Source organism: Saccopteryx leptura, chromosome 1 (assembly GCF_036850995.1).
Source record: "Saccopteryx leptura isolate mSacLep1 chromosome 1, mSacLep1_pri_phased_curated, whole genome shotgun sequence".
Lineage (NCBI taxonomy): Eukaryota > Metazoa > Chordata > Mammalia > Chiroptera > Emballonuridae > Saccopteryx > Saccopteryx leptura.
The window spans coordinates 327,052,336-327,075,359 of NC_089503.1; the positions used below are offsets into that span (position 1 = coordinate 327,052,336).

Here is a 23,024-nt window from a genome sequence, read left to right on the forward strand (position 1 = left end):
TTCTGCTTAATACTTCTATGTATAATGTACAATTCATTTATTCAGCCTGCTCTGAATAAATATTGGTTTTTATTTCAGCAATTGGCTTTTTCAGAAATAAAACTTTTCTTTTACTCTCTTAGGTTCTGTCTTTGAGGTCCTGCAAATTAAACTAACCAAAACAGATTACTAATGGAGCAGAGGCGTTGGAGAGGAAAAAAGCATGGAAATTCACAGTGAAATGTGACTCAAGTTGGTTATAATTTGTGTTATGTGCCAGTTTAATAGGGCATGGGGGATAGTGGGGCACATTTGGGAGAGCAGATGACTTCTTTGAAGACAAAGGAGAAGAGAAAATACGTGAAAAAATAAATCATTTTTTGGGAAAGGTCCTTAAGAAAATAGGTCAGAGATATGATAGTATTGTGACAATGTGTGTTTTGGTGTAATGTCAAGGGCTTCTTGTCTCCAGAAGAGATTAGATTAGAGTTGTCCCAGGAGAAGGGATTTATATAATTTCTTTTGCAGGTTCTGCTTTAAGACAGGGGGTTTCAAAAATTCTAATGCCTTTATCTCAAAATAATTCTTATACCACAGTGGTTTATTCAAGACACTCTTTCAGCTTTTATAACCAAATGCCAAGATCATTCTTTAAAACCATTTTGTTTTTTGCAGACATGTTTTTACTTCTCTTGGAAAACAAACATAATAGTGGAATTACTGAGTCACGTGGTAAGTGTAGGTTTAACTTTGTGAGAAAGGGATACAATTTTTTCCTAAATGAGTTGTACCATTTGCACTCCCAGTGGCCATGTGTGAGAGTTCCAAATGCTTCCAACATAATATTTTCATTTTTTAAAACATTTCAGTTATTGAGTGGGAGTAGAGTAGCATCTCATTATGACTGTAATTTATATTTTTCAAAAGTATTAGTTATTCTGGTTCATTTTATTTTCTTCTAGAAAGCCATATCTAAGGAATATTTTGCCTACCTATTTTTCTAAGATAATCTTTGTTTGCCTTTAGAATTATTATGACTTTAATTTTAGCATTATATTATGATACATCTGAAATTAATTTTTATGTTTGATGTTGGGTAGAGTTTGAGCGTCATGTTTTTATATATAGATATTCAGTTGTTTAGCTTTGTTTGTTGAAAACACATTCCCTGATGATTTGCTTTAGTGCCTTTGAGCAAATACAATTGTGCTGTATTAACTGTGGGCCTATTTCTGGACTCTCTAGGTTTTTCATTGATCTATTTTTTATCATGAAACAAAGTCAAGATGTTTTAATTACTGTAACTTTGTAGTAAAGCTTGAACTTAGATGATATAAGTCCTCCATTTTTATTTTCCTCAAAGTTGTTATGGTGATTTATTTCTCATTTCCAAATAAATTTTGAGTCAGCTTTTATATATGTACAAGAAAAGCTTGTGATTTATATTGGATTGTGTTTAACCTACAGATCAATTAGGAAAGGCTAGAGAATTAACATTTTTTTTTTTTTTTTGTATTTTCTGAAGCTGGAAACGGGGAGAGACAGTCAGACAGACTCCTGCATGCGCCCGACCGGGATCCACCCGGCACGCCCACCAGGGGCGACACTCTGCCCACCAGGGGGCGACGCTCTGCCCACCAGGGGGCGATGCTCTGCCTCTCCGAGGCGTCGCTCTGCCGTGACCAGAGCCACTCTAGCACCTGGGGCAGAGGCCAAGGAGCCATCCCCAGCGCCCGGGCCATCTTTGCTCCAATGGAGCCTCGGCTGCGGGAGGGGAAGAGAGAGACAGAGAGGAAGGAGAGGAGGAGGGGTGGAGAAGCAAATGGGCACTTCTCCTGTGTGCCCTGGCCGGGAATCAAACCCGGGACTTCTACACGCCAGGCCGATGCTCTACCACTGAGCCAACCGGCCAGGGCGAGAATTAACATTTTAACAGTCTTGAATGCTCTAATCAAAAGCTCATGTATCTCTCCTTTAATTAAGATTATTCTTAATTTCTTTTTGGGGAATGTTTCATGAATTTCTGTATAGAATTTTTGAAGTCTTTTGTTAAATTTATTATTAGATGTTTCTTGTTTTTGGACATTATTGTATAAAGAAATGATTTTTTAAATTTTTTAATATTTTTTTCTTCTTTTTCCAAGTGAGAGGAAGGGAGATAGAGAAATAGACTCTTGCATGAGCCCAGACCGTGATTTACCCTGCAACCCCCATCTGGGGCCAATGCTTTGTTCATCTGGGGTCACACTTATAACTGAGCTATTTTTAGTACCTGAGGTGGAAACTCCACAAGCCATCCTCAGCACCTAGGCTCATGTGTTCAAACCAGTTGAGCTATGGCTGCGGGAAAGAGAGAGAGAGAGAGAGAGAGAGAGAGGTAGAGAGAGAGGTGGAGAAGCAGATGGTTGCTTCTCCTGTGTGCCCTGATTGGGGATCAAATTTAGGACATCCACTTGCCAGGCAGATGCTCTACCACTGTGACAACCGGCCAGGGCAAGGGAATGATTTTTAATTCATTCTGTATGCCACTAATATATTAATCTAGTACCCCATAACTTTGCTAAATTAACCTATTAGTTCTAGTAGTTGTTTTATAAATTCCTTGAGATTTTCTATGTAAACAATATGTCATTTGCAATTAAAGGCAGATTTTATTTTTTCTTTCCAAACTTTATTTCTTCTTCTTGCTTAATTGGCATCGTATGGAATAGAAGTGCTAAAAACAGACAAGACATCCAAGCTATTTATCCTTCAGTTTATTATTATAATGAATCAACAATTGATTTTCAAATGTTAAACTGGCATTCCTTGAAGAAACCCCATTTACTCAGGTCTCATTATCTTTCTGTATATTACTGGCTTTTTTTTTTTTATTTTTACTATCATTTTGTTAGTGTTACCAGAATAAAGGTGTCTATTTTCTTGTGCACATAAAAGCCCAATAAAATGCTAACAGGAGTTTGCAGCCAAGAAAATAAAGGGTTGTTTTTAAGAAAATAGTGCCAAATCAGTCACAGGTGAGCCTTTCCTCAAAAACCTGGTTCCTGAGGGCTTCTGGGGGAAGAGTTATATAGGTAGAAAATCATTAATTATGGTGGGATAAAGGAGTTGGGGTCCTGGCTCTACTGACTGATTGGGATCAGGTGATCTTTGTGTCAGGTCCTGATATCAGCCATGGCATTGTTCTATCTGGTTTTATGAGGGAATGGTCGGGATGGTTGTTCCACTTTCATGGACCTGGGACTGAAACACAACTGAAGTCAGATGTGATATTTAGCTTGATTGAAATTCTGTTTCTGTGTTCAACAGATCTGAGGCTTTGACCTTAAGAATTTGATGCTGACCAGAATCTGGTGTCCTAAGGGCTTAATGATTAAGAAAGGGAGTGGAAGAACAGAAAGAAGAAAGGGTCAGGTTAATAAAATGCATCTTCTCAGTGGTTACATTAGAAATTTTTACACCTTTTTGTTGATGGCCTTAGATATTTTCTTTTTGTAATGTTTTTTCCATGTTTTGGATAGGGCTGCTGTCATAAAATAAGTTTGAAAGTGTTCTCTCCTTCTCTACTTACTAAAAGATTTTGTATAAGATTGACACTTCTAAAATTCTTCGTAGAATTTTCCAGGAAAACTATCTATGTCTTGTGTTTTCTTTATGAACAAGTTTTATTTATATTTATTCTTAAATAATAAACTCTACTTTTTACTAGATATGTGGCTATTCAGACTTTTTATTTCATCGTATGTTAGTTTTTGAAATTTTTTAATTCATTCATTTCATTTAAGTTGTCAAATTTATTGAACAAATCCATTCACAATATTTCCTTATAAATCTGTAGTAAGATTCCTCTTTCTTCTGTGTTATTAGTAATTTGGGTTTTCTTTCTTTTTTTATGATGGATTTGCCTCACACTTTGTCAATTTTAGCCATCTATATACTATAACAGAATATACTATCTGATCATAACAAGATAGACTATCTACCTAGGTAAATGGTTCTTGAGCATTTATACCCATGTGTATTCAGCAACTATTGTGTGAGTATTCTGTAAAGACCATTTATGTTAAGATGGTGGTAGATACTGCTTTCCATATTTTCTGTGACAACTTTTGTCTATTTTTTGTAGGGAGGAATGTTAAAAATTTTAACTATATCTTTTGATTTGTCTTTCTCCCTTTAGTTGTGTCAGATTTTATATTTATTTATATATATATATATTGAGGCTTTCTTAGCAGGCAACATCATGTATAATTATTATGTCTTCTTGATGAATTGATGCTTTCATCATGTGAAATTAACCTCTTTCTCTCGGTCCATAAGCTTTGTGTGAAATCTATTTTCTCTGGTATTAATATTCCACACTACAGCTTTCCTACACTTATAATTTGTGTGATATACCTTTTTTGTTCTTTTACTTTCATCCTATCAGTGCATTATATTTACAAGTTTACCTCTTGCAGACAGCCTAGAGCTAATTCATGCTTTTTTAATACAGTTTTATTGCTTCTGCATTTCAATTTCATATTATTGAATTTATGCCTATCTTTCCTTCTTTTTCTTCATTGTTTTCTAAAATATTTTTATTATTCTATTTTATTTCCTTTATTGGTTTTGTATCGGTAATACATGGTATTTTGTTCTTAAAATTATCACTTTATGGGTTACAACATGTCTAAGTCAAAGTTTACTCTGGGTTAATATTGTGCTTTTTCATGTAAAACATAAGAATCTTTGAACAAAAATGTTTTGATTTCCTTTGTTAGCTTTGTGCTAATATTCATACACACACACACACACACACACACAAACATACACCCTCACATGCAGTATCTCTACAAATAAAGTCCACAATATAAATTTTTCTGCTTTATTTGGAACACAATTTTTCTTTAAAACTTTTGTTTTGAATATTTAAGAGAAAAAAATAACCTTTTATGTTTATCCTTATGTTTACTAGTTTTTATGATCTACATTATTTACTGTAGAGATTCCATTTTGTGGCAATTTTCTTCAGCTTGAAGAATTTCCTAGAACATTTTTTATAGAGCAAGTCTGCTGACAATGTAATTTTTTAGTTATTTGCTTATCTGAAAATGTCTTTATCAGACTGTACTGTTTTAAAACAGTTTTTCACAGTATATAGAATTTTGGATTAATAATTATGTTATTGAAAGATCTTCTGTTATCCTTCTGTCCAATTTTTCTGATGAGAAGCCCGCTATTTTTTCATGATTGTTCCACTTTAAGTAATGTGTTATTTTCTTTGACTATTTCCAAGATTTTCAATTTATCTTTTATTTTAGTCAGTTTTTAATGTTGCCTATGTATTATTCTGTTTCAAATTGATTGAAATTCTTGAATCTACAAGCAGATATTTGGTCATAAAATCGGAAAATTTAGTTTATTGCTTAATATTATTCAAGTTGTTAATATACTGTATATTTTATTTTTCTATATTTGTTTTTCCTTTGTTCCTCAGATTGAATAATTTATACTGATGTTTTTCAGGTTCACTAACCCTTCTGTCTGCTCTCTTCAAATTGATATTAAATTCATTCAGTGGATTCATATGATTTAATGTTAAGAACTGTCATTTGATTCTTTTTTATAAACTCAACTTCTCTGATAAGATCCCCATTTGTTTATTCACTATGACCGTATTTTCTTTTAAGACTTTGAATTAAGACTTTAGCCATGGCATTATAACTATTACACTAACAGATTTGTTATTTATTTTGTTTGTTTTTCTAATTTCAATGTCTGGGTAATTTTGTTGTCTTTCTTTAGAGAGTAATATGTTTTGTTCTGGCAAGTATTTCATTTACAGGGGATACACTGGTGATCAGCTTGATTCTTTTGAGCCTTGTCATTTAGATTAGGTTGGTTGTGTTTATAGTAGCACTTACTTTAGGGCTACAGTAGTCCTTCTTCTCCAGATTGGTCTCTCTGGGTTGCCATCTGGTGTTTTTTTCATCTTTATAGAGACTTCTTTACTCTAGCTAGTTCAAAAAAAGTTTTTGCCTCCAATCACTGTAATATCCTCAGTTTCCATTCCATTCACAGATCTCTAGCAATTGTTATTTGCCAGCCCTTCAAGAATTTCAATCTACTCATGGACACTTTTCTAGTCAGATAAACATGGGAGTTAATCCTTTCACTGATTTTTGGAATTCTATTCCTGTACAGCTCACTTTTCTGCAATACCTGACCTGTTAGACACCAAAAGTCCTAAGTATCTCCAAACAGCAATCTTTGCCTCCTCAGATCAGTGAAGAGGACTACTTTGTTTTGACTCTACTTTGCCATATATAGGCTCAGATAATGTCCAGACTGTGCTCAGGTACTAAGCAGAGCAATAGTGAATTTCACGTAATGCATTTTCTTTCTCTTGGATCACAATCTTATGCTGTGTGTTATCCAATGTCTGAACAGTATTTTATTGCATATTTTGTTCAGTTTATTTTTATTTATACTAGGGGGTCAACTCTAGTATGAGTTGCTCTATTATGGTCAAAGATTGAAATCTACATTACTCTTGTCCATGAAATATATTTTATTTAGTACTTCATGTAATTTTTAATCAGACAGCAAGGTTTAATAATAAAAAATAAAAAGTATAAGAATATTCCACAAAAATATCTTAAAATAAAAAAATATATAACTGAGCAGAGTTAAAAATTTATCACTATTGGGAAATTTCACTAGTGGCATTGATTACCGTGTTCTAAAGCTGGTCTATCGAAATAAGCTCATTTCAACAATAGAAATTCAATATATTACATATACTCTCTCTTAAAATAATTTTATTTTATTGTATTTTAAAATGCAATTTTAAAATCATTCATTATTAAGTCTATTAATAGTATGTATTATATGAGCTAGTTGTACTTATTGGCATATCTCAATTTTAAATCAAATTGTCAAAGGTACAATTTCTATGGAAAAACCTTCAACAAAATATTAGCAAACCAAATTCAGCAATACATTGAAAAGATTATACACCATTGTTAAGTGGGATTTATTCTTAGGATAAGAGGTTGGTTAGTGTGATATACCACATAAGCAAAATAAAGCATAATAATGATATGATCATATCAATAGACACAAAAAAATCCTTGACAAAATCTAACATACATTTATGATAAAAAATACTTTCAACCAAGTGGGACTAAAAGGAACACACCTCAATATAATAACAACCACATATGACAAACCCATATCTTAATCAATGGTGAAAGCTATAAACATTCTCTTTAGGATTAGGAATAAGAACATTGACATCCACTTTCACTACTTTTTTTCAACATAGTATCAGATGTTCTAGCCATAGCAATTAAACAAAAATAATAAATAAAATGGATCTAAGCTGAAAAGGAAGAAGTAAAACTGTCATTTATAAGTGAAATGATACTCTATATAGAAAGCCCTAAAGATTCTATGAAAAAACTATTAGGAACTAAAAAATGATTTCAGTAAAGCAACAGGATAAAAATTAATGTTCAATTGGTTGCAATTTTAAACACCAATAATGAACTATAAGAAAGAAATTAAGAAAATAGTCCCATTTATAATTTCATCAAAAAGAATAAATTACTTAAAATATATTTTATCATGAAGATAGAAAAACTATAAGACAATAAAGAAAGAAATTAAAGAAGAAACAAATAAATAGAAGGCTATAATGTGCTCATGGGTAGAAAAAATTAGCATTATTAAAACATTCATGCTACCTAAAGCATTCTACATATTCAATGCAATTCCTATCAAAACACCAATGGCATTTTTTCAGAGAAGTGGAACAAATAACCCTATATTTTATATGGAAACATGAAAGATCCTAAATAACCAAAGAAATATTGAGAAAGATCAAAGTTGGACATATCATATTATCTGATAGCAAAGTATACTTACACAGCCACAGTAATCAAAACAGATGGTACTGCCATAAAAACAGAGCATAGGTCAATTAAACAGAATAGAGCCCAAAAATAAACCCATGATGACATGGTCAGTTAGTCTATTAAAAAGGAAGCAAGAATATACAATGGGGTAAAGTTAGTTTCCTCAATAAATGCTGTTGGTAAAACTGGACAGGTTCATGCCAAAAAATAAAAATAACAAATTTGGACCACTTTTTTATACCATATATAAAAATAAAAATAATTAAAACAAATTAAAGACTTAAATTAAAACCTAAAACCATAAGATGCCTTGAGAATAAAATAGACAATAAGCTCTTTGATTTAGGTCTTAACAATATTGCTTTGGATATGTCTCCTAGGGCAAAGACAACAAAAGAAAAATAAACAAATGGGACTACATAAAACTAAAAAGCTTTTGACCACAAAGGAAAACATCAACAAAACAAAAAGCCACATACTAAATGGCAGAAGATATTTTTATATGATATAACTAATAAGGGGTTAATATAAAAATATAAAGAACTCATACAGCTCAATGTCAAGAAAACAAAAAAATCTCACTAGTTAATGGGCAGAGAACATTAATAGACATTTATGCAAAGAGGACATACAGATGGTCAACAGACATAAAAAGATGCTCAACATCACTAATCATCAGGGAAATGCAAACCAAAACCACATTAAGATATTACCTCATACAGGTCAAAATGGGCATCATCAATAAATCAACTAATAAGTATTGGCAAGAGTGTGGAGAAAACGTAATCTCCATGCACTGTTGGTGGGACTGTAAATTTGTGCAGCTACTATGGAAAAAAGTGTGGAATTTCCTTAAAAATTAGAAAATAGTCTCTGTCCAGTTGGCTCAGTGGTAGAGCATCGGCCTGGCATGCAGGAGTCCCGGGTTCGATTCCCGGCCAGGGCACACAGGAGAAGCGCCCATCTGCTTCTCCTCCCCTCCCCCTCTCCTTCCTCTCTGTCTCTCTCTTCCCCTTCCACAGCCAAGGCTCTATTGGAGCAAAGTTGGCCTGGGTGCTGAGGATGGCTCTGTGGCCTCTGCCTCAGGCACTAGAATGGCTCTGGTTGTAACAGAGCATCGCCCCCTGGTGGGCATGCCGGGTGGATCCCAGTCGGATGCATGCGGGAGTCTGTCTGACTGCCTCCCTGTTTCCAACTTCAAAAAAATACAAAAAAAAAAATTAGAAAATAGAACTACTATATGACCCAGCAATTAAACTTTGGGTATTTACCTGAAAAAATTTAAAACACTAATGCAAAAACATATATGCATCCCTATGGTCATAGCAGTATTATTTACAATAGCAAGGATATGGAAGCAACCATGTGTCCATTCAAAGATAAATGAATAAAGATGTGCTACATATACATGTTGGAATATTACTCAGCCAGAATAAAGAATGAAATCTTGTCATTTGCAACAAGTTGAATGGAACTGGATAATACTATGCTAAATGAAATAAGTCAGAGAGAGACAAATACCATATGATTTCACTTACAAGTGGGACCTATAAAACAAAATAAATGAACAAAACAGAAACAAATTCATTGATACAGAAAACAAAGGTGACTGATAGTCACCAGATGGGAGGGTGTTGGGAGAGGGGTGAATAAGTGGAAGGGATTGAAAAGTACAAATTACAAGTTATAAATATAGTCATGGGGATGTAAAGTATGGCATAGGGAATATAGTTAATAATATTGTAATAACTATGAATGATGTCAGATAGGTAATAAGTTCTTTGAGGTGATCACTTCTAAAGATATATAAATGTCTACTCACTATGCTGTATACACAAAACTATATAATATAATTAGCAATGTCAACTATAGCTTTAAAAATGTGCCAGCACTATTTATGGATTAATCTATTCTTTTTCAATGACTTTGAAGTAATTTGTTCAAATAAATATTTATCATTTACTATACTTTAAGCACTGTTTGAATATATATGTGAATACAAAAAAACTTCTTGTACATTTTTATATTCTAATGGATGGAATCCCACAATAAAAAAGGAACTTAAATAATTTGTTAGATAAGAAAATAACAAGTTAAGATAAATTTTAATATTAAATAATTTGGTTAGAATAGCCACAAGATTATGCTTGAATCTATGTCTGGCCTTATTCTTTTCCATGGATGATATTTATTTTTATAGCAGTTAATCCTGTTTAAATAAATGTAACTATGCAATATATATTTCATATCTCATCATGTAAATCCCTTTTATAATTGCCTTTTTTTCCTGATATTTTATTGGCTATTACCATTTTACCCATCCCTATCATAATAAAGTTCTAAAAATCCCTTTGACTAATGATTGAATTTAAACTATGTGTAAACTAATTTCAGATAAATTTACATCTTTATTTTTTTAATTTTAATTTTTTTCCATTATAGTTGACATTCAATATTATATTAGATTCATGTGTACAGCATAGTGGTTAGACATTGATATAACTTACAAAATGATCCCCTGATAAGTCACCTGGCACCCACCCAGCACTATAAATATACATATTTATTTAATTTTCCCCCAAATTAATCAATATATGGCTTTTTGATCCATCATTAAAAATATCACAAATAAATCCAAGGTATCATTCAGCATCTGCTTTTTTTTTATAGCTGAACAACTTAGATCATATCCATCAGCCTGCAGAACTGTTCCTTTTTCAGAAACATATATACCACCTAAAAATTTCTTTATATCCTTTTTTTTAACTGTTGTGTCTTGTTGAATCAAAACAGCTGAATTTGATCCAAGCTCAATGTTGTTGTCTTCAAGAATCAACTCATCTTTTGGGCTTGACATACTGAACAAGCAATGCCTGACTTTATCCAAACTTTGCAGATGTATCTTTTGCCCAAGAAATTTCTGATTTCACCAAGAAAACCATTCTCCTGAATAACGATGCTGATGGGGAAGTGAGCATACACAGACCTCATCTTGTAATCGAAGCCCAGGTAACACTCTTGATTATGTTCTGTACATGACTGCAGATAATGCTAATGGTGGCCAGTTTCTTTCTATTTCCCCACCATTTGTCAACCCAGAACCTCTTCTTTTTCTTTCCAAGGAGAATGAGTTCTACATTAATGTGACCAAATGAATACCTTGTACAGGGTGGCTCTGGGACCCTTCACAGTATCTGTGCTTCCCTTCAGAGTGACATTGATATTTTCTGGGATGTCATAAGGCTGATTGCTGAGAATGGAAAAATGGTCTTCATTGTTGGAGTAGATGCAGAAAAGAGATAAATTTACATATTTAGATTACTCATCCTTCCACTATGAGAATGTAGGACTTTCATTCATTTTGCCATTATTTGTATAGCTATTGGCAAAATTTTTCATTTTCTTTTTTGGTTAAGTGATATATGGGAAGGCGGGGAGGCAGAGAGACAGACACCCTCATGTGCCCTGACTGGGATCCACCTGAATGCTTTGTTCATTTGGGTCATTTGCTTTGTTGCTCAGCAACTGAGCTATTTCAATATCTGAGCCAGGCCATGAAGCCAGTGCCCAAGGCCAACTTGCTCAAAACATTTGACCATGAGTAAGGGAGGAAAAGAGAAATAGAGAGAGTAGAGAGTAGTAGGAGGAGGAGGAGTGGAGAAGCAAATGGTTGCTTCTTCTGTGTGTCCTAACTGGTAATCCAACCTAGAACTTCAACACCCCGGGCCGAAGCTCTACTGCTGAGCCTACCGGCAGGGCCCCCTTTTTCCTCTTAGATGCATATACATATTTAAGTTAATTTCTAGGTATTTTATAACTTTGGTTGCTGTTTAAAATAAAATGGTTTCTTCTCCCATTTAATTTTTACCTTGGATATAGAAAATTATATTTATATGCTTTTAAAGGCAACATTTTTACTCTACCTATTTTTCATAAATTTTATTAGTTAATGTTTTTGCTTTGTAATATCATATATAAAAATGGACTATCTATCTATCTGTCTATCTTTCTCTCATAATTTTCTTTTTGTCTAGTTGTCTAGTTGTCCATTTTCCTGGAGCAAAATGACAAAAAAAAATAGTGGTGACTATTGGAACTCTTGCCTTTATTTCATCAAAATGAATATAATAATCCTCCATTAAAATAATGTAGGCTAGTAGCTTAAAGTAGATATATATATATATACACACACACAATATTTATATTGCTTATTGTTCTTTGTTATGTTAAGAAAGCATCTATTAAATTTTCTGTTCTATTTTAATATTTTGCTAATTTTATTGTTTTGACTTAGAATGAGTGTTAAATGTCAAATAACTTTTCAACTATATTATGTTTTGTTTTGTTTTTGCATTTTTCCAAAGCTGGAAATGGGGAGGCAGTCAGATCCACCCGGCATGCCCACCAGGGGGCGATGCTCTGCCCCTCTAGGGCGTCGCTCTGTTGCATCCAGAGCCATTCTAGCGCCTGAGGCAGAGGCCACAGAGTCATCCTCAGCGACCGGACCATCAGCTGCGGAAGGGGAAGAGAGAGACAGAGAGGAAGGAGAGGCGGAGGGGTGGAGAAGCAGATGAGCACTTCTCCTGTGTGCCCTGGCCGGGAATTGAACCCGGGACTCCTGCATGCCAGGCCAATGCTCTACCACTGAGCCAACCGCCCAGGGCCCAACTATCTTATGATTTTTACATTATATTAATTGACAATATTTTTTTAAATTTATTTTAGAGAAGACAGACAGAGAGATAGAGATAGAGATAGATAGATAGATAGATAGATAGATAGATAGATAGATAGATAGATAAAATGGGGGAGGAGCAGGAAGCATCAACTCCCATATGTGCCTTGACGGGGAAAACCCAGGGTTTTGAACCTGCGACCTCAGCATTCCAGATCAACGCTTGATCCACTGCGCCACCACAGGTCAGGCTAATTGGCAATATTTTTTAGAAATATATTTCAGAATATACTTAGTTGAACATGACATAATTTTTTAATATATGGGCTTATAGTTTGGTCATATTTTATTAGTGATTTTTAATTATTTATATAAAAGATATAGGTCTATGTTTTGGTGTAATTTTTATAAATTTTTTGTTTTATTAATGAGAACATCCTTCCATACTTCACTACGATATTAACAATAAAATATTGTAATTCCTATATTTGAAAAATTGAGGAAAATTGATACTTTGGTTTACGGGTAATAATTAAAAATTTTTTCAGTTCTTTTGAGAATTTTAATTTTTTCTTCAGTCAATAATGGTCACATATTTATTATAGCAAGGTTTCCAATTAATTATAATTATAATATATGTACACAGATAAACCCATTACTTTTCATCTCATTTTAAAATATTTATTTTCTTTCTTAGGTCAATTTTTGGGTTGTAAACTATCTAAAATTCTCCTATAAAAAAACAAGTTCTTGGATTTACCAGGTTTATATATACTTTCAGGCTTTTCTAATTCTTTGCATATTTTATTACATTTTTATAAATATTTATTTTGCATTTGTTTTCTAATTTCAATGTTTAACTTATTCATTTTTATATTTTTATTCAATAAAATATTTATTTGAGTAAATTTTGGCAATATTTCATAAATGATGACAGAAATATTCCTATTTATGTTCTTGTTAAAAAAAACTTCTAATTACATTTTTGTTTTCTTAAGAGTCTCAAAATAGAATATTTAAAAAAAATATGTGTAGATTTTGTTTTAATATTTATATAATATTATTGTTTTATTTTATTGAAATATTCTCAGAGCCTGAACAGGCTGTGGTGCAGTGGATAGAGCATCAGACTGGGATGCAGAGGACACAGGTGTAAAGCCCGAGGTCACCGGCTTGAGTGTAGGCTCATCCAGCTTCCTCATGGGCTCGCCAGCTAGAATTCAGGGTTTTTTACTTCAGCGTGCGATCATAGACATTATCCCATGGTGGCTGGCTTGGACCCAAAGGTCACTGACTTGGAGCCCAGGTTGTAGCCCCCCAGTCAAGACACATATGAGAAAGCAATCAAAGAACAACTAAAGTGCCTCAATGAAGAATTGATGCTTCTCAGATCTCTCCCTTCCTGTCTGTCTGTTCCCATCTGTCCCTCTCTTTGACTCTGTTGTTCTCAGTAAAAAAAAATAATAATAATAACTCGCAAAGAAATTAACCCATAAAAGAGAAAAATACAAATTTGCAAATGTATTTTTTCAAAAACATAGATTTAATGAAAATCAGAAAATAACTTCAAAATAAATATATTTTATATATGTAAGATAATAAAAAAATAAGATTTGTGAGATAAATAGATTATAATAAAGGTTAGATTTTTTTGACATAAAAATCTAATTACTTGTATAAAAATAAACTAACAATTTCAGGTAAAAAGCAAGTTATTGAGATCATAAATGATCATGATGAAGAAATCCATAAAAATAAATTTTAAAATGAAAATAGTAGGCAGAATGGAGAAAGACACTTTTATCTACCAGCAGTTGCTAAGGGATAATATAATAGTGTATAGGGAAGAAAATGTTTAAAGAAATGTATTCACAAAAGTCATATAAGAACCTCTTTGAATGAAAAAACAGTAAACACTCAAGAATATATTCTTCCGAAAGGTAAATGAGTTTATAAGGGTATAAAATGGAGAGAAAATGATAAGCATAATATTAAGTTAATTGTTTGTTAAAATTTAGTAATTAAATTAAAGGAAGAAGAGGGAGAAAAGAAAGGAGAAAAAATGAGGAGGAGGCGAGGCGGAGGTGAAATAGGAGGTAGCAGCAAAGAAGGAAGAAAGATTTTAAATAATAATCTGAAAACAGAATTCAAGATGAGACTTACAAATGAGTTGGATAGAGTAGAGGAAGTCACAGAGAGAAAAGGGAAAATAGGGAAAGAAGATAATGATACATTTTTGATCTTTTGAGAAATATATTTAAATATATGTGTTAAAAATTAAGCATAACAACTGAAGGAACAGAAATCAAATACAGAACTATCAAATCAGGACCAAATGCATTTAGCAATCCAGTAGGAAATAAGGAATCAGAGAATGCATGATAAAGAAAAACCACAAAATGAGATGATAGACATCAGCAATGTCTTATCACAATGAGTGTGAATGAGCTAAAATGACCTATTCCCACACAGAGATTATATGACTAGATAATAAATATATATATATATATATAATATATATATGCTATTATACCTATTTTTTTCTTTTCTTTCGTATTTCTATGGAAGAGTTTGTCTGCATAAACACCCCCAAAAAAGATCCCCCCCCAAAAACTAATGTATTTTCTAAGCAGATATCTAGATATAAAATAAAGTTACAATAATGTGAATTATGGGGCTTTGGAATAGTAATAGAAAACTAAATCAATTAAAGAGAATTAAGCATATTAATATGGCATATAATAAAATTTTAAAAGAAAAAAATTCTTGAATTATCTGTATTTAAGTAAAAGTTTTGGTTATTAGAAGATAGTCTTGGGCTAAAACTTCTGGCATGAGAACAAGTTTGTTGAAAATGTATCTTAAATATCAGATATATACACACTAATATAACTGAGTAATAGCCATATGATATCTTATAACTCAAGTAATGATTTCTTTGTCTTCATAATATTGTGTGAATTATGTGGGAATAACAGAAGGTTGACAAGAGGTGAGAGTAATGCATAACAATGATAATATTGCTAATTACATTCTTGTAATAAAGACATAAGAAAATGCTCCCAGCTCTTCTGTAACTCTTCTGTCCTTAAAGCATTGTAAGCAGAGGTGTCATGGCTATTCAGAACAGTATTACCATTGGTGCATAGCAATATGAAGGAGAGATAATCTGATAAATACCGGCACGTGTGAATAGAAAGTTGTTGAATTACTCTTAGGTTCACTGCTATATTTTTTCAATACTGAAACTCTGTTTTCTAATTTTTATCCTTGCCAGCAACAGAGAATACATGGAAAGAAATTATGTCATTTTACCTCAACATTACTTACTATTCTTTAACTTTTTTAGTAATATGCCCAAAGTATGAAAAATTGTTTCAGAAGATATCTTTATCCAGAAACAAAAAGAGCCCTTCAAAAGTGTGCAAGTAATTTTAACCTAAAACTTGCTTTGGGGAACCTTTAAGAGTCCCTATATATTGCTGGCAATCTTCAAAAGTATCTGGATGCATTTTAATGAACCATATTTATTATCAAATACAGGATTTTGTATTCTATCAGCAAGGTAGTTAAGTTGGCAATAACAAAAGCCAAGTTTTCAAAAATAATATAGAATTCCCATTTTTTAGTAGTGTAACTTCAGAATTCACAAAAAGTTAGCTGCACAGCACTTTTGTCTTATAAAAGCTTTGGCATGGACACATTGTGGCTTTTCTATCTACTTAACAAGTATACTGACTTATTCATCTTATTTGAAATTTTGCAAATAATTTTTAAACTCGAGATGCAGTACAATTTATATGCTTGAAAATACTGTATGGATGGAAGCCAAAACCACTTGCCCTTAATTCATTACTCTGCACAAGTTTGGTTTTCCTGATTCTGAGATAGTGATAAAAGACTATGACAAATCTTTCCTTGGATAATGCAAAAAGCACAACAATAAGGTTATTTCTAGACACTTATAAGACTTCTTTCTCATCACTTGCTGTAAAATTCCTTTTAAAGCAAGGCACTCTAATCTTCCCCCAAATCTACATTTATACCTATCCTCACTCCCACAGAAAGGCCACATCACAATTTTCTCCAGAGATTAACTACAAAGGGTTAAACAAAATCCACCCTGACAATACTAGAATCAGTTCTCTCTCCTGTATGTTGGTTCATTGCTCCACAGGGCATAGCAGATGTTGTGTCTGGTAGTAAGAAGGGCCCAGGAGGTGTGGGCTGTCAATCACTTGTTTTTTGTGTTTTTGTTTTTTTTTTTTCTTCTTCCTAACTAAGGGCTATGCTATGGATCTGAAGCCCAACTAAAACAATCTGCCTCAGCTGGGGTGTGTGAGGTATCAATAACCCTTGGCAGAGGTGTCAAGAGCCTTGTTGGAACTGAACTACCCTGCTGACCAGATGCTTAGCAAGTTAACAAGATAGCACTGAGCATTCACCACTTTTCCAACACAACAATTAACACAACTGGAAAATCACTGTGCTGACATTCTGAAAAAAAAATCTCATTAAAGTTGCCTTTTATAGAACAGAGGCAGATAAATACTGCACCACTCTGGGAAGATGAGGGTTTTAAAGTTTCAGGTTCAGGACTTGCTTTGATTAGAAAAATGAGAGAAACTAAAAAATAGAACCATTATCAAAATTATTTTCTCAGTACATTCATAAAAATAATTTGTGAGTACACTAAAATTATATTCAATTTCAACCTTTACAAATAATAATGCTTTATCTTTGCAAAAAAAAAAAAAAACAAAACCCAGAATCTAATACATTTTCTCAAAAGAAATCCAGACTAAAACTTGGATTAAGGCTAGAACCTAAAGAGGCTTTTTTGCTAAAGTGAATATCTATAAAACTTGAAAGGAATATAGTAATCAAATTACTTGATTAAAATGAAAATATTTCTTTTAAAAGTCTGTATATCAAGTTGCATATTTTCTGACCTGAATATACTTCGGGTTTGTTTTTAAGTTATATCACCTTAAGGTTATTCTCTATCCTTTCATCTATAATTTCATTCGATAGCAATTATATAATTTTTCCAGAAAACAGATTATATACTATTTCTAGAAAAATACATGGTTATACAGCAAAACATGAACATTAGCTATAAACAATTTAATGTTGTTTGTCTTTGTTTTGAAATTCAATAATGCCATCAGCCTGTAAGACCTCTTTAGAGCAAGCATTTCACACAGTGAAAGCAGCTTTCTGTTACAAAAGCACAGCAGCTGTGGTTCCCGCAGATACCCTTAAAGACAGATATAATAAAACACTGGGAGGGAGTAGGTCGACACAGGAGCATGAAATGGACGAGATGAAGCCCCTTTGTCACAGCCAAACAGGCTATACAGTTACTATAGTAACATACAGTATTAAACTCCAGGTGGATTGACATAATCTTCTTCAAACAAAATATAAAGGTTAACAAAAACCAAACCAATAATGATTATAATCACCCTACCCAAGTATTTTTCAAGAAGCTGTTATTTTCGGTTTAGTCTAGATAGATGAGGAACAGGTACGCTGGTTCACGTACTGATTTGAAGAGACAATCCTAGGAGTTATAGGTGTCAGAGAAGAAATGCATTTTAAATTAATTTGAATAAATCAAATGACTCAAGTACCAAGAAAATCAGTGACAATGCAAGAACAATTAGACTATGTGGACTCGTAAGCCCAGTTTTTTCCATACTCATATTTTTGTAAAATGGTGAGACTGTATATATGGTAATACCTCTGGTACTAAATTCAGTGATAATTCAGAAGGCTTTTCTTAACTTTGGTTGAAAAGTTTCATGCTCCATCTGTTTTAGTCTGTGTTTTTGGAAAGAAAACAGTGACTTTGAAATAAAAGCTAGGGAGCTATTCTGAGGAACACAGAACAAAAGAGGTTAAAAACAAGACTAAGAAATGAAAAATCACAAATTGAACTCTAATTCTTAAATATCATAAGAGAAGTAAATCTAAGCACTTAGTCTATACAATGGCCTCTCAGTGTATATAGTAAATCCTGCTTATTCCTTCCTGCAGGAATTGTATTTACTGTTATTATATTGCAATGATCAACTGTCTCATCTATAAACCACTCCAATAAGCTAAACCTCCCAAACTTTTTATTCTACCCAAATTATCTCTCTCTCTCTCTCTCTCTCTCTCTCTCTCACACACACACACACACACACACAAGCACACACACACATTCTTAGTCTCCTTTGCTTTTGCAAATACCCATTTGTGTATGTCTCTATATGCAAATAATAAATTTAATGTCTTTAATGTAGACAAAAACTTGCAGTTAAAAATAAAGCTTAACATGCCGATATTTGCATTTTGGATTAATCCAATTATCACTGGAATTGTTCCTTCTGAATACAGCTTTAATGATCCGAAAGAGTTAAGAGACTTTCTCTGAACATTAATTTATGCCATGGAATTAGGCACCAGGGCAAGCTGGACTCAACACGAATATTTTTAGTATGTTTCCGCTAACACTCTGAGACATACCTTTAATGGATTTAGTTTGGGTAAACAACCTTTGTCTAGACAGCCCAAATGTCACAGGTATTGGTGCTCATTTTAAGTGGTAACTCGTATGCAAATAATTATAAAGTTGCAGTTTGGCCCTTGTACCAATATTTTATGAAGTAAGGTTTTCCACTATATCAAAAGCTACATGTATACCCACAACTGGTAGTTTTGGTTACAGACCTTTCTTACTAGTAACTCTTATTTGACAACATGGGAACAATTAGGGTTTAGATTGTTCTCTGAGATTTATGATGTGATTGCTCAGGGCATCTAGAGATTCCTGGCAGTATTAAGAAATCTAGAGAAGAGCTGTGGAAAGGAAGAGGAATGGATTGTAGACTTTGGAAAAGCAACAAAGAGAAAGATCACTTATTTGTTATAAGGAAAGCTATTCATTCCTTATACTTCTTTGATATATCCAGTCATATAAGAAGTATAAAATTTTCAGAACTAGAAAAAAACTATATCATTTATCACAGCTGAATTACATTTATTTAATTTTCTTGTAATGTCTAACTAAAGTTATTTAATATTATTTTCTTGTATTAATTAATATAAGCATTATATGACTTCTATTAATTGTGCTTACACTCTTCCATAAAATATTTACTATTTACTTATTGTATTCTTGAACAATGCTAAGAATCAGTAGGGAATAAAATAGCCCCTGAAGTGTGGAAACATTGAAACTAATACAGAGATTATGATGTTAGAATTATAGATGTAATTCACATCTAATATTTCAGCATTTCACAGAACTGTCCATAGCAATAGCATAATAGACCCTGAAATTTGACTCATTTTATAATAGGTACTTCATGTTTATTTGGGGTTTTTTATAAATTCTAAAATTCTTGGAAAGAAAGAGCAAAATAAGTAATTTATTCTTTATCTATACAATAGTACATTTATAATTTACAGAGGTTGAAAGAACAATTTCAAATTATTAGCAGTAAATTCTGGAAAATACAATTTTGTGATGTAATAGAACATAAAAATTAGAGTAAGATCATTTTTTTTTCAGGCATATGATTTCATTTTAAGGAAAAATTCACTTAAAACTTTTAGTACAGGATAACTTTTTGCTTGTACATAAAATATTCAGCTTTTTATGCATGTAACTTTCTATTCTTTCTATTCGTTATTTTAATTTTGTTAAGAACAATGTGTCATCTGAGGTTGTATTTTATTGTATGGGATGATAACATTAGAGACCCACTCACAAAAATATAAAACAAAATAAAAAAGATACATAGATCCAGAGCAACTGCCATTGTATTAACTGTTGTCTTAGATGAGAATGAGTCACTGATACTTTGTTTGTATACTGTAATAGCTGTTATTTCTTTTTCTTTTTTTCTCATTTACTACATCATCCATATTTTACCAGAAAGTGTAGGGGTTCAAAACAGTAATTAAAAACCCAGGGCCCTAATAACTTTGACAAATATTGTGAATCTGCTCCATTGTATACGCTGCTGACAGAGAAGGGGAAAAATACTAAATGAATTTTTAAAAGTTAAATTAGTTTAATTCATAACATTTCACATAATGGGTAATAGTCCATGCAGAGCATTTCTGTCATCTTCATTCAAAGAAATAAACAGGGAAAGGAGAAGAGGTTGCAAGTCATGTTTAGTTTGAACAAATGAAAGTGTGTCAGACTCTTAAAATTGCTGTAATCTTCACCTCAGGCATCCCAAAGCGCTCTGTAAACCATCTAGGATGAAACCCACAGCAATCTGTAAATTCCAGCACCCTTCCACAAGCCCCCCAGGACACCTCAAACTCCACCACACCCTACTGCAGCAATTTTCAACCTTTTTCATCTAATGGCACAAATAAATTAGTTACTAAAATTCTGCAGCTCACCAAAAATTAAAATTGTTTCTGAGCTGACAAGTAAATATAGATATAATTTTGATTCATTCACACCAAACAGCTATTGTTGTATTGGCTGTTGTCATTTTTTTAATTGACAACATAAGGGGAAAAAGGTCAGTGCCCCTGACTAAATAGTCAGGTAGGGCATGTTTCAAAAATTCTTGTGGAACACAGTTGAAAATATTTGCTCTACTGACATCGTCAACAACTTGGCTCTGACCTCACTGAGCTCTTCATTAGAATAGCAGAGGCACACTCATCTGATTTCTTATGAAGACAGGAAATAAAAATCACAATTAACTGAAGCATTTAAACATTTAGATGCAGAACAAATGTTTTAATGATTGTGTACATTACACAAAAATTTCCTTGACTTTGAAAGGAATGAAGTGAAGGTTCTGGTCAGCGAAGATAATCTTTACATGCTCTGTATGATGGACATCCCTTTGAACATGCAGCAAAGAGTGGCTAAACAAGCTTATTTCTATAATAATAATATTTAGTAGGACCAGGAAAAATCACTTAAGGTTTTTTTTCCCCAAGAAACCCTCCATAGGCTGCTTCTAATCTCCAACTATATCTACTTCAGAAAGTTCAGGAAACTCAAACTGATAGAAGGTGCAATTATCATCATTTTGTTTTCTTTCTTATCCCCCAAAATAGAAGTGGGGTTTGCAATGACTTCTGCATAAGTATTAAACCACATTCACTCAGTGAACAAATTGCCTCCTTGATAACTCTAAAAGTTGACATTTGTTTTGATGGAGTTAGTAGAGACACCTTAAGGTCCAAAATTCTTCCATGAAATTTTGTTAACTAATTTGTTAATGATTTCATGGCTGGACTGTTTCATTTTTCAATCTTCTCTCAAAGTGTGAAGATGTAAAAAATAGGTATCAGCTATCTTAACAACCATCACATTCTAAGGAGAATACGAAATGCTTTTTCTCTTTGAGAAACTCCAGAGTTTGACTTTCAAGTAAATATTAATGATATAAAAATTTTCCAAAAATATATGACATAGTAGGGTCATAATTTATGATTGAACTCTGAAGCCCCGGTTGCTTAGCCATATTTGCACTATATACAATTATCATTAATCTATATAATTTATAATATATTAATAGTTTGTTAGATAAGAATGTGAGCCCCAGGGGCCCAAGACCTGTGTCCGCTTTGTTCATTCCTTCATCTTCAGTGATTGAAATATATCTGGTACATAACAGATATTCAGTGTTAATTTAATCAATAAACAAATGATGAAATTACTGAATTTGACATAATTTTCCATAGCTGCCTAACTATATAGAAAAGAACATTTTTATTACCTATTTTAAGAGACAAATAAATTGAAAACCACTTTAGAAAACAGTTTTAAATGCTTGGTCTGCCTTAAGGAGCGTAGAGTGCATAGTAAGGGTACAGTTTATAGGTTTCCTTATTTATAAAATAGTGCTCTCTCTTCAAATCTATGTCACTAGGTTAGTATCAAAGGAAATTTCAGAAATAAAATTGATATGAAAAAGGAATATTTACTGGCAAAATAAATGTACTTATAAGGGAATCTTCTTAAACACTGGCTCCTTGAACAAAATTTGAAGTAGATTTCTAAAGGGAAATACCCAAATGCAAAGTTATGAAGGTAGAAGAAAAATAGATGTTTTTTTCTAATGTTAATCTTATTTTCCAGAGTCTTTACCTATCTGTAGGTGTCAGTACCGAAAAGTCAGGCAGGATTAACCTTGCTTGGAAGTTGGTCTCTTTGGGGAAAGGACTAGACTTCACTGATTTGGAGGGCCAGTGTTAGGCAGCAGTTTCTGTTCTGTTTGTTGTAGTTTATACCCTAATGCAAAGATGTTTGTTCACTTGTGTGCTTCATTTTCATTTCTGGCTGAGCTATGACATGCTTAGGTATAATACTGGCAGAGCAAGATGTCAATTTTGCTTTTTCACTGGAGTTCTGTGACAAGAAAATAAATTATTAAAAAGATATTTATTGCATGCCTCATGTAAGTCTACCAAGTCTGTTTGCAATGCTCTGCATG

The 23,024-nt window shown here is 32.8% G+C and overlaps 1 pseudogene; it reads right to left on the minus strand.

The window, feature by feature from the left end:
- Positions 1-10,467: 10,467 nt before the first annotated feature.
- Positions 10,468-23,024, minus strand: part of LOC136388419 (large ribosomal subunit protein uL6 pseudogene) — a 37,109-nt pseudogene continuing 24,552 nt past the window's right edge.